General features: G+C 45.2%; 1 pseudogene; it reads right to left on the bottom strand.

The window, feature by feature from the left end:
* Positions 1–5,932: 5,932 nt before the first annotated feature.
* LOC139391925 (transcription termination factor 1, mitochondrial-like) lies at positions 5,933–9,668 on the bottom strand (annotated as a pseudogene).
* Between the last annotated feature and the right edge of the window lie 2,875 nt (positions 9,669–12,543).

Raw genomic sequence — 12,543 nt, 5'->3', positions numbered from 1 at the left:
TCTTAAGGGGAAGGTTCTGAGTGGAGAGCCAAACTCTCTGACCGCGACAATATCTAGGACTCTTAGTTCTACGCTTATTAGCAGCCCTCACAGTCTGCGTCCTATAACGGCAAAGTGCAGACCTGACCCTCTTCCAGGTGCGCTCGCAACGTTGGACAAAAGCCTGAGCGGAGGGGACGCTGGACTCGGCGAACTGAGATGAGAACAGCGGAGGCTGGTACCCGAGGCTACTCTGAAAAGGAGATAGCCCGGTCGCAGACGAAGGAAGCGAGTTGTGGGCGTATTCTGCCCAGGGGAGCTGTTCTGACCAAGACGCAGGGTTGCGAAAAGAAAGACTGCGTAAGATGCGACCAATAGTCTGATTGGCCCGTTCTGCTTGACCGTTAGACTGGGGGTGAAAGCCGGAAGAGAGACTGACGGAAGCCCCAATCAAACGGCAAAACTCCCTCCAAAATTGAGACGTGAATTGCGGACCTCTGTCCGAAACGACGTCTGACGGAAGGCCATGAATTCTGAAAACATTCTCGATGATGATTTGTGCCGTCTCTTTAGCAGAAGGAAGCTTAGCAAGGGGAATGAAATGAGCCGCCTTAGAGAACCTATCGACAACCGTAAGAATAACAGTCTTCCCCGCTGACGAAGGCAGTCCGGTGACAAAATCTAAGGCGATGTGAGACCACGGTCGAGAGGGAATAGGAAGCGGCCTGAGACGGCCGGCAGGAGGAGAGTTACCGGACTTAGTCTGCGCGCAGACCGAACAAGCAGCCACGAAACGACGCGTATCATGCTCCCGGGTGGGCCACCAAAAACGCTGGCGAATGGAAGCAAGCGTACCCCGAACGCCAGGGTGGCCGGCTAACTTGGCAGAGTGAGCCCACTGAAGAACGGCCAGACGAGTAGGAACGGGAACAAAAAGAAGGTTCCTAGGACAAGCGCGCGGCGACGGAGTGTGAGTGAGCGCTTGTTTTACCTGCCTCTCAATTCCCCAGACAGTCAACCCGACAACACGCCCCTCAGGGAGAATCCCCTCGGGGTCAGTGGAGGCTACTGAAGAACTGAAGAGACGAGACAAAGCATCAGGCTTGGTGTTCTTAGAGCCCGGACGATAAGAAATCACGAACTCGAAACGAGCGAAAAACAGCGCCCAACGCGCCTGACGCGCATTAAGTCGTTTGGCAGAACGGATGTACTCAAGGTTCCTATGGTCAGTCCAAACGACAAAAGGAACGGTCGCCCCCTCCAACCACTGTCGCCATTCGCCTAGGGCTAACCGGATGGCGAGCAGTTCGCGGTTACCCACATCATAGTTACGTTCCGACGGCGACAGGCGATGAGAAAAATACGCGCATGGGTGGACCTTGTCGTCAGAGAGGGAGCGCTGAGAAAGAATGGCTCCCACGCCCACCTCTGACGCGTCAACCTCGACAACGAACTGTCTAGAGACGTCAGGTGTAACAAGGATAGGAGCGGATGTAAAACGATTCTTGAGGAGATCAAAAGCTCCCTGGGCGGAAACGGACCACTTAAAGCACGTCTTGACAGAAGTAAGGGCTGTGAGAGGAGCTGCCACCTGACCGAAATTACGGATGAAACGACGATAGAAGTTCGCGAAGCCGAGAAAGCGCTGCAGCTCGACGCGTGACTTAGGGACGGGCCAATCAATGACAGCTTGGACCTTAGCGGGATCCATCTTAATGCCTTCAGCGGAAATAACAGAACCGAGAAATGTGACGGAGGAGGCATGAAAAGTGCACTTCTCAGCCTTCACAAAAAGACAATTCTCTAAAAGGCGCTGGAGGACACGTCGAACGTGCTGAACATGAATCTGGAGTGACGGTGAAAAAATCAGGATATCGTCAAGGTAAACGAAAACAAAGATGTTCAGCATGTCTCTCAGGACATCATTGACTAATGCCTGAAAGACAGCTGGAGCGTTAGCGAGGCCGAAAGGAAGAACCCGGTATTCAAAGTGCCCTAACGGAGTGTTAAACGCCGTCTTCCACTCGTCCCCCTCCCTGATGCGCACGAGATGGTAAGCGTTACGAAGGTCCAACTTAGTGAAAAACCTGGCTCCCTGCAGGATCTCGAAGGCTGAAGACATAAGAGGAAGCGGATAACGATTCTTCACTGTTATGTCATTCAGCCCTCGATAATCTATGCAGGGGCGAAGAGACCCGTCCTTCTTCTTGACAAAAAAAAACCCCGCTCCGGCGGGAGAGGAGGAGGGGACTATGGTACCGGCGTCAAGAGCTACAGACAAATAATCTTCGAGAGCCTTACGTTCGGGAGCCGACAGAGAGTATAGTCTACCCCGGGGGGGGGTGGTTCCCGGAAGGAGATCAATACTACAATCATACGACCGGTGTGGAGGAAGAGAGGTGGCCCTGGACCGACTGAACACCGTGCGCAGATCGTGATATTCCTCCGGCACCCCTGTCAAATCACCAGGCTCCTCCTGTGAAGAAGAGACAGAGGAAACAGGAGGGATAGCAGACATTAAACATTTCACATGACAAGAGACGTTCCAGGAGAGGATAGAATTACTAGACCAATTAATGGAAGGATTATGACAAACCAGCCAGGGATGGCCCAAAACAACAGGTGTAAAAGGTGAACGAAAAATTAAAAAAGAAATGGTTTCACTATGATTACCAGAAACAGTGAGGGTTAAAGGTAGCGTCTCACGCTGAATCCTGGGGAGAGGACTACCATCCAGGGCGAACAAGGCCGTGGGCTCCTTTAACTGTCTGAGAGGAATGTCATGTTCCCGAGCCCAGGTCTCGTCCATAAAACAGCCCTCCGCCCCAGAGTCTATTAAGGCACTGCAGGAAGCTGACGAACCGGTCCAGCGTAGATGGACCGACAAGGTAGTGCAGGATCTTGAAGGAGAGACAGGAGTAGTAGCGCTCACCAGTAGCCCTCCGCTTACTGACGAGCTCTGGCCTTTTACTGGACATGAAGTGACAAAATGACCAGCGGAACCGCAATAGAGACAGAGGCGGTTGGTGATTCTCCGTTCCCTCTCCTTAGTCGAGATGCGGATACCTCCCAGCTGCATGGGCTCAGCACCCGAGCCGGCAGAGGAAGATGGTAGTGATGCGGAGAGGGGGGCGACGGAGAGCGCGAGCTCCTTTCCACGAGCTCGGTGACGAAGATCAACCCGTCGCTCAATGCGAATAGCGAGTTCAATCAAGGAATCCACGCTGGAAGGAACCTCCCGGGAGAGAATCTCATCCTTTACCTCTGCGCGGAGACCCTCCAGAAGACGAGCGAGCAAGGCCGGCTCGTTCCAGCCACTGGAGACAGCAAGAGTGCGAAACTCAATAGAGTAGTCTGTTATGGATCGATTGCCTTGACATAGGGAAGACAGGGCCCTGGAAGCCTCCTCCCCAAAAACAGATCGATCAAAAACCCGTATCATCTCCTCCTTAAAGTCCTGATACTGGTTAGTACACTCAGCCCTTGCCTCCCAGATTGCCGTGCCCCACTCACGAGCCCGTCCAATAAGGAGAGATATGACGTAGGCGACACGAGCAGTGCTCCTGGAGTAAGTGTTGGGCTGGAGAGAAAACACAATATCACACTGGGTGAGGAACGAGCGGCATTCAGTGGGCTCCCCAGAGTAACATGGCGGGTTATTGATTCTGGGCTCCGGAGATTCGAAAGCCCTGGAAGTGGCCGGCGGATCGAGGCGGAGATGGTGAACCTGTTCTGTGAGGTTGGAGACTTGGGTGGCCAGGGTCTCAATGGCATGTCGAGCAGCAGACACTTCCTGCTCGTGTCTGCCTAGCATCGCTCCCTGGATCCCGACGGCTGAGTGGAGAGGATCCGAAGTCGCTGGGTCCATTCTTGGTCGGATTCTTCTGTTACGGTGAGTGAATGAGGACCCAAAAGCGAATTAACTTAAACAGAGCTTCTTTAATTACCAAACATAGGTAGGCTCAGACGGACCGGCAGATTCCGACAGGACAAGACAAGGTTACAGCAAACATGACGACAGTCTGGTTCAGGCATGAAACACAAGAAACAAGAATCCGACAAGGACAGGAACAAAAACAGAGAGAGATATAGGGGACTAATCAGAGGGAAAAGGGGAACAGGTGGGAGAAGGGGTGACGAGGTAGTCAAGAGGAGACAAGGAACAGCTGGGGGAAAGCGGGGGAGAAAAGGTAACCTAACAACGACCAGCAGAGGGAGACAGGGTGAAGGGAAAGGACAGAGACAAGATACAACATGACAGTACATGACAACTTTACAGTAGAAGCATCAAACAAGGTTCTGAAGACTGTTGACATCTAGTAGAAGCCTTAGGAAGTGCAACATGACCAATATCCCATTGTATCTTCAATAGGGAATGAGTTGTAAAACGACCAACCTCAGATTTCCCACTTCCTGGTTGGATTTTCTTCTCAGGTTTTTGCCTGCCATATGAGTTCCGTTATACTCACAGACATCATTCAAACAGTTTTAGAAACCTCAGAGTGTTTTCTATCCAAATATACTAATAATATGTATATATTAGAAACTGGGACTGAGTAGCGGGCAGTTTACTCTGGGAACCTCTGGGCACCTTATTCATCCAAGCTACTCAATACTGCCCCCAGCCATAAGAAGTTTTAAGTATATTTAACACTTAACACTTAACATTTTTACTGAAGTAGTGTTTTCCTGGGTGACTTTCACTTGAGTCATTTTCGATTAAGGTATCTTTACTTTTACTCAAGTTTAACAACTGGGTACTTTTTCAGGCCACTGGAGGGGAGGACACTCTTCCGTTTGCCTACTAATGAATTGACACTCTCTTCGACCACTCAGCCATTATTGGCTTCCGGAGAACGGAGGAGAGAGGATGTTCTTTTGCCCAAATGAGAATCTCCCTCTCTCATTCTCTTTTGTTAGGAGACTGATCAATTCAATCAAAATTGCACTGTAGCCTTTCACTGTGGCATATGCATACAACATTATATTGAATGCCGTTAATAGCAGGTAGAGGCTCTCCACAGGTTGATGTTTTCATATAAATGCACTCAATTAGCCATAAATACTAAATCAAAGCATTACAGGAAAATATCACTCAAAACAATCTTTTGGTATTCATTTCATTAGTCCACTATTAATACAGTCCCAAAATGTTTTGCATTTCAGCAATCAAGTTTTCAAAATACAGAAAGTGACATTTTGAATTTTTAGGTTTAATTAAAGTATCAACTATCATATTTTATTACTGTTTATTGGCATACATTTGTGTGAAACAAGAGCACATACATAAATATTACTTATTGTAAACCTAATGCATCATATTTTGTGATCCATTTCAAACTTAACCTTCTCCAAACCTTTTGTTTGGTAAAAAATGATATCCTTATTTTTCACATTCATTCATTCATTCACTAAGACAGATAAGCTAGGAAGAAAGGGTTTGACTGATTTCTCATTGGACAACTCATCTGGCAAATGAGAAGTTTGAGAATCGTTCATTATTCGGACACAGCAACAATAGTGTCTTGATGCCTCTTGGCAGTTAACAGTTCTGTAAAAACATTGGTACGGGTGGTGTTTCCTCTGAACTTAAGGCATCGAAGTTCACTAAGTTGCCGCAAAACCGGAGAAATACATTGACACAGTACTATAATACATAGTTCGTCAGCAATTGTAAAAATCTAAATCATGAGTCAAATACGATGACATTACCTTACTTAGGCTTGCTCTTTGTTTTCCATAAAAATAATGTTTCCAGATACTGACATGATTCTCTATATGATTGAGTGGTTTTTACCTACCATATACTTATGAAGCTATATACTGTAGCTATGCACAATCAAATCTCATAGGTTAGGAGTAGGACATTGATATGTAGAGGTCATGCTTCAGGCAGCAATGGCAAACATTTGTGCACAAACAATTCTGATTAAATTCTAATAATAACCCAAACTCATTCCTCTGACGAGAGAGCCAGTCTTTCCAACTTGGGGTTGTATCTTTATTGGCTTGTGTCCAGAATGTTGATGCCGTTCTTTTCAAAGTCATACTGGAGCTTATACAGCTCCTCTAGTCGCCCTGATACTTCAGGACTTTCTCCAGGATCTGCTTCATAGTGATCCCTCCCTTTAACAGACAGTCAGTCCAGTTTGGAGCTCGGCGTATCCGGCCTGATGAACAGCACAGTGGGGTAGCAGACCATCAGTTTATTGATGTCAACTTTCCGACAGCCGAGGGACGCCAGCTTCTCCTGAAGCCTCTTTAGGTTTCTCTTCAGGTACTCGTTAGAGAGGTCCAGGATTTTTGCTCAGGCACCCTGCAGCAGAGCCAGCAGCTCCGGGTCACTCATCTTGAAAGAAGCCTTAGGAAGTCAATGTTTGCCTTCACCCTCTTGGTGCTGTGGATGAGGATGTAGAGGTTTCGAGAAACCACCGACTTGGCAAACTGCCCAGGGCCCTCCCCACCCAACTTGGCGCACACGTCTTCCAGGAACTCCACCGAGGGTGGTTGAGCTCGACACTGTTGGAGAAGGTCCACAGCGCCGTAGTCAGCAGGTGGTGGAGGTCCTTGGCGTTGAGGCCCAGCGAGCCCAGGAAATCAAATCTTCAAATCAAATCTCCAGGTTGTTGTTTTCGCTCGAGCTGAAGGAGGACTCGGGCAAGCGGTCCAGGATGCTGATGATCTCACTGTCGCTCTTGAAGACACTTCGCCACATCGGCCAGTGTTGCTCCAGGTGCTCGCCTGAAAAAGTGATGGTGCATGGGTACCAGGAGATGATGCCGGTCACCACTTTCCGGCTGGCGCCTTTGCCATTGAGGAAGTGAGCCAGACCTTGCTCATTGGTGATGACCTTGCGGAGCACCCCCGGTTGGCACTGGCGCCCCATCTTCACGTCCACCACATGAAGGTCAAGCTCTCCAGCAGGGACTCATTCTCAAGTCTCACTCAAGGCTTCGAGTCGCTGACATTTGGAGTGACGGTGCAAAGACCCCTGGGAAGACCGACAGAGGTCAGCTGGGCAGGAGATGCAACAAAGTGGTTAAAAGCTGGTACAGGGTTCTGTGAAGGCCTAGCAGGCCCGGCATTAATGTAATCTTCAACACGGTCGAGACATGACATCAGACCTAGAGGAAAAAATACAAGATAATATATCAATCAATTCTACCTCCAGACCTCCAGTGAAATAATAGTAGACAACCAAAGTCTACTGAAATCATTAATGATTATTCTGATCAAAGTCAAGCTACTTTACGCCTTCTCTAAGCAGGATGAGAGATCATAAAGATGCAAGCTGGTTTCGCCAAAGAATTCAGTCACTTTCTAGGCCCTCAGTTTGTGGGCTGTTCATGGCATGACAAAATGGAATTGTGAAACGCAACCAACCAGGAAGGAATAGAAACAATTCATAATTTAAAACAGGGCTTCACAATTATGCTCCATTGCAGTTGCTTATAGCTATGATAAATGTGTATTACATTTTTATTTAACCTTTATTTAACTAGGCAAGTCAGTTAAGAACAAATTCTTATTTACAATGACGGCCTACCCCATCCAAACTCTAACGACACTGGGCCAATTGTGCGCCATCCTATGGGTCTCCCAATTATGGCCGGTTGTGATACAGTGAACCAGGATCTGTAGTGACACCTCTAGCACTGAGATGCCGTGCCTAACACGATCAATACGCTAGGTGGCGCCATTCACTTTTTATAAGAGGTTTATTGGTAAAAACTGAGAATATTTGTGTTATTACTGCCTCCTTGGCGGGTATTTATACACATTTCTGTAATTCACCCTGCATTTTCTGTCAGACTTATAGGCTATTGTTGGCTTTCTTTACCATATGACAGAGTTGTATAAGCGTAAAGTTATGCTGCTGTATGTTTAAAGGCCCAGTGCAGTCAAAATTGTGATTTACATGTGTTTTATATATATGTCCACATTATGAGGTTGGGATAACACTATGGAATTGTTAAAATTATGATAATGCCCTTTGAGTGTAAAAGCTGTTTGAAAAGACTGCCTGAAATTTAAGCCTGTTTTGGTGGGATGGAGTTTTGGCCTGCCCGGTGACTTTCCACCAATAACAGCTTGTTTTCAGATATTCCCTCCCCACTCAGATCACTCCCAGACAGACCTATCAAAATTCTTGCTTGACAAATTGTTCTTTGCTAAGAAGCTATTTTTGTTCATTTTTGACAATTTTAATTGAAAACAATCACAATAAGGTACTTAATTGTTACCTAGAAAATGTTTTGATATTGATAACAAAAAAAACTGCTGCATTGGACCTTTAATAACTAAATTGTGTCTGTAGCCCCAAGGAAACAAAATAGGCCTGCCTTGGACCAGCTTTTCAGTCATATAGAAACACTTTGCAAGTACATTACCTTGACTCTCTAAAGAGAATGAAACAGGAAGGTCCATCCTTGTGTTCTTGCCTAAGTTATACTCATCTAAATTGGGGCTCCCTAGTAACGCAGCGGACTAAGGCATCACATCTCAGTGCAGAGGTGTCACTACAGACCCTGGTTTGATTCAAGACTGTATCACAACCAGCTGTGATTGGGAGTCTCGTAGGGCGGCGCACAATTGGCCCAGTGTCGTTAGGGTTTGACTCGAGTAGGCCGTCATTGTAAATAAAAATTTGTTCTTGACAGACTTGCCAAGTTAAATAAAGAAACAATTTTAATAAATTCCATGTTTGAATGTTTCAAGTATTTTACTGTTGATCATGGCGTTCAAGGGGTACAATGGCTGAAATGCACTTGAGATGGTCACCTAGCCTAACCACAGATTTATTATTAAAAGAATATATTTGATAAATGTCAGCAACTCCTTGTGTATTAATGGCCATCATGACTAATGACTCCTCCAATCAGCCCATCTCAAGGCTGGAGAATGAGAACTATCAAGGTGTTGTTTGGTATTGGACAATGAGGCACAAAAGGCCCTTGTACTTTATTCATGCCAACTTTCCAAGTTTCTATTGTCATGTGCACAAGTACAGTGAAATGCCTTTCTATTCCATTATCGCAGCACGCCACTGTCAGCTGTCCAGTTCAGTTCCAATCGATGAAGCTCAAGGGTGCAACAGCAGGAAGAAGTATCAGCCTCCATCTCTTCACCTAATTTATTTGGGGATTTCAACCGGATACCTTTTGGTTACTGACCCAATGCTTTTTACCACTAGGCTGCCTGCCAGCCCAGTGAAAAAGGTTGGAATTCAGTTCATAGAGTGCATAGAGAGTTTATTTATGTTTACTTGATATATGGCTTCTGTATTGGTGATCCAGAAAGGCACCACACCAATACATTTGGTTCCAAGATGGCGTAGCAGTTGGACGTGTGTTTTGTCTTGTCCCGTCCTGTCCTATGTAAATATATTTTTTTAGTATATATTTAGTATATATTTTAATCTCATTTTCCATCTACGGACTGAATATACTCTCCTGCAACCCACCTCACCCAATGTGGTACGGATCTGCTATTTTTATACTTTTGAACCAGAACCCCCATCAGAAGCCACTGCTAGCGGTCTTCACCATTAACTCGGACACCAGCAAGCCTCAGCTCGGTAAATACCTGCCAGTCTGCACAGGGCAATATCAACCCAGAGCATATGGGACTGCTTTTTCTCTACATCTCCCGATTCCTACCGCAAGCTCTGAACCTTTACACCGGATCATCGCAGCTACAGTGGTTCCTCCTTTAAAAGTTGCGTCATACTGCGGCACACCTTGCGTGCTGCTGCAGCATACTGTGGCACGTCACTTAATTCTCAGCCATTTATTCTGTTACTGCAAGTTATTGCTAGTTTGACCACCAGGGGGCATATTTGAGAAGCATTTGATAGAATTCCGTATTGGCATTACCAGAGAATGTTAAATCTTTTTTTTGTAATAACATAGTATATTGGATTGATTTTAAGACATTTAGCTTAATGAATTTGATTAATATTATGGTGTTTCCATTCAGAGAGAAATTGTCAGTTTGTAAATTCAGACCGTTTCGCTCTCGGAGCGCACACTGGACGTTCGGACCGAGGAGTAGGGTTGATTTGAGCGTTTTGGCCTTACAACGGCAGTCAAGCGTTGGCTAGCTACTTCCAGACACAAATGAGACCACTCTGACCATTTTACTCGCCCTAGTAGAGCTGGTAAGGCAGTTTTCGTGTTAACCAGAGCGCTGGTGACTGTAAATGTGCTGCTGGAAACAATTTAATTACGCTTTTTTCCCGATGTTTACTGACACCGGCCAACGGGCGCTACTCAGACGAGAGTGCTCTGAAATCCGTGTAGATAGTAGGCTGGACACATTACATTTTTAACAATGTTCTTTTCTGATAAAAACGAGTTCATTGCATCCGCCGTGGAGCCCAGTTTCATAATATGACCATATTTTCCAGCTGCTTGCCGTCGTTTTGAAGTAATCGTGAAAAAAAACATGCCTTATTTTAGTGCATTTTTTCACCCTGCCAGCTCCTATTAGTTCTATTGAGCACCATGGCACCAACTCGCCTTCCGAATGTTCTATTCCCAGCTTATTGTTCAACGTCACAATGCCTGTTTCGCTATTGTTGGCAATGAGACCTGCTCACGTTGTTTTATAGTTAAAATGTAACAAACAAAAATAATATTGGAACTCTGCGGCCTTCCCGTTGTTTCCTATGGGAGAAATATAGGCATGTCTGTCTATTTCGTCAAATATCTCGCAATGTGTATATTTCGATTTTTTAAAGTCGGGTGTAACCGGTGTGAAATGGCTAGCTAGTTAGCGACACAAAGGAAGTCAAAGCGGACACCTACAAAGATGGCATCTCAGGTAAGCAGCACTGGGCTGTATTGACGTATCCTATAAAGCTGCTGTTTTAGATTGAACGGTCATATCTTAGTTATTGTTTCCATATCTATAAAAAATAAGCTGTTTTCTTTACTTTCAGAGAGCAAGCTGATCAAGGGGTTGAAAATGTAGACATTGCCAGATGTTCACTGTCCGAGGAACAGGCCGTGGAAGCTTTATTGCTGGCAAAAGTGTCCATAACCAAAGGTAAGTAAACTGTTGTGTGTTATTTTTTTCCATCTCTGCCTGTCTTGTTGTACCTGTCTCACATGCATTAATTAAAAGCCCTTAAGATGTCAGCTGCTAATTTTCAGATTTTACACCACATGAACACAGCCATTTTCACTGGACGATCTGTTGCTGCCAAGTCATGATTTCCCTGGGGGTTAGCCTTGCAATAACCAAGTGGTGAGACACATAGCCCTCTATATTTAAATGTTTCAGGTAGGTGTCTCCATCACATACAGTATCTTCAATTGACGTTATCTTCTATTGTTTGTCCTCATGTGTCTGTTTTTCAGCATAAAGTACTCTGTAGCCACTTAGTGTGGGACACCAGGTGAGACCACACACACACAATAACAGTCTCTCTTCTTCACTTCATCCCTCTCCCCCTTCTCCCTAAATCCTCTATGTTATATCAGCTGTTTTGGTGAACCCCTCCCGCATCTTAACTGGCTGACACAGAGGGCACAGCATGATCATAGGTGAGATGTCACTTGGTCGGGTCAACAGGAAGTATTATTAAAGAGATGCTTTACATTGAAATAAGAATAAATTAGAATAAAAAAACAAGGCTTAATCATGCTCTCTCTCTATCCATCTGTCACTCGTCTGCAGGTATGTTTTGATGTGAGAGAGGAAGCCAGTCCCGTCATCGCCACCTCACCCGCTCTTAAGATAACCTTCGGGCCAACTGGGGGCCCAAGGCTGGTTAGGAGACACCGCAATTGTGATGAACTGAGAGAATATTGGGGTTGCACTGTAATTCATTAATCAAATGCGGTCTTCCACTGTTCTTACCTATTTCCCTTTCTGTCTTCTACACCTCTCTCCCCACCTTGTCTTTCTTCCTCGTTTTATAATGCACACCATATGTGCATTGAAGTACAGATTGAACTTCTATTTATAATATTACAATTATCATAATTATAATGCATTTATGTATTTATAACACCTGGATAATGAACTTCTTTCAATAAGACATTTCACATTCTCCACTGGTTGAAATTAAGTATCTCATTGAAATAGTATCCTGTGTCCTCAGATTAATGCAGATGACGGGAGTTAGATATGCATCGTTTTTTTTCTGTATATATGAATTACAAATCAACCATGTTTCTAGTCTATTGCATAGTTACAATGTGTAATCATTGATGTCCCAGAAGCAGGAGTGGTAAACACTGTTGAAGTGTATCATTGTAATACATACATGCAGACACAGCGTCACTCAAAGAATGGAGTTTGATATGACTGATATTGGATATGACTGAAAAAGAATGTCTCAGAGATTCATACCTGAACCACACCTTTATTTGCCAAGGAAGAGTACATGATCAGTGAATATATTCAATGTACAGGCTACAATGTGGGAATCTCATGCGTTGTAATAACTAAAGTACACATGTATATAGGACTTGGCACAATAAAGTTATTATATTCTACTCTATCCATAGGCTTCATTAATGCCATTTAGACTTGAAGTTGATACAACAACTATGA

Source organism: Oncorhynchus clarkii, chromosome 32 (assembly GCF_045791955.1).
Source record: "Oncorhynchus clarkii lewisi isolate Uvic-CL-2024 chromosome 32, UVic_Ocla_1.0, whole genome shotgun sequence".
NCBI lineage: Eukaryota > Metazoa > Chordata > Actinopteri > Salmoniformes > Salmonidae > Oncorhynchus > Oncorhynchus clarkii.
Note: the sequence above shows the minus strand (reverse complement) of the source record. Positions and strands in the feature narration are given on the sequence as shown.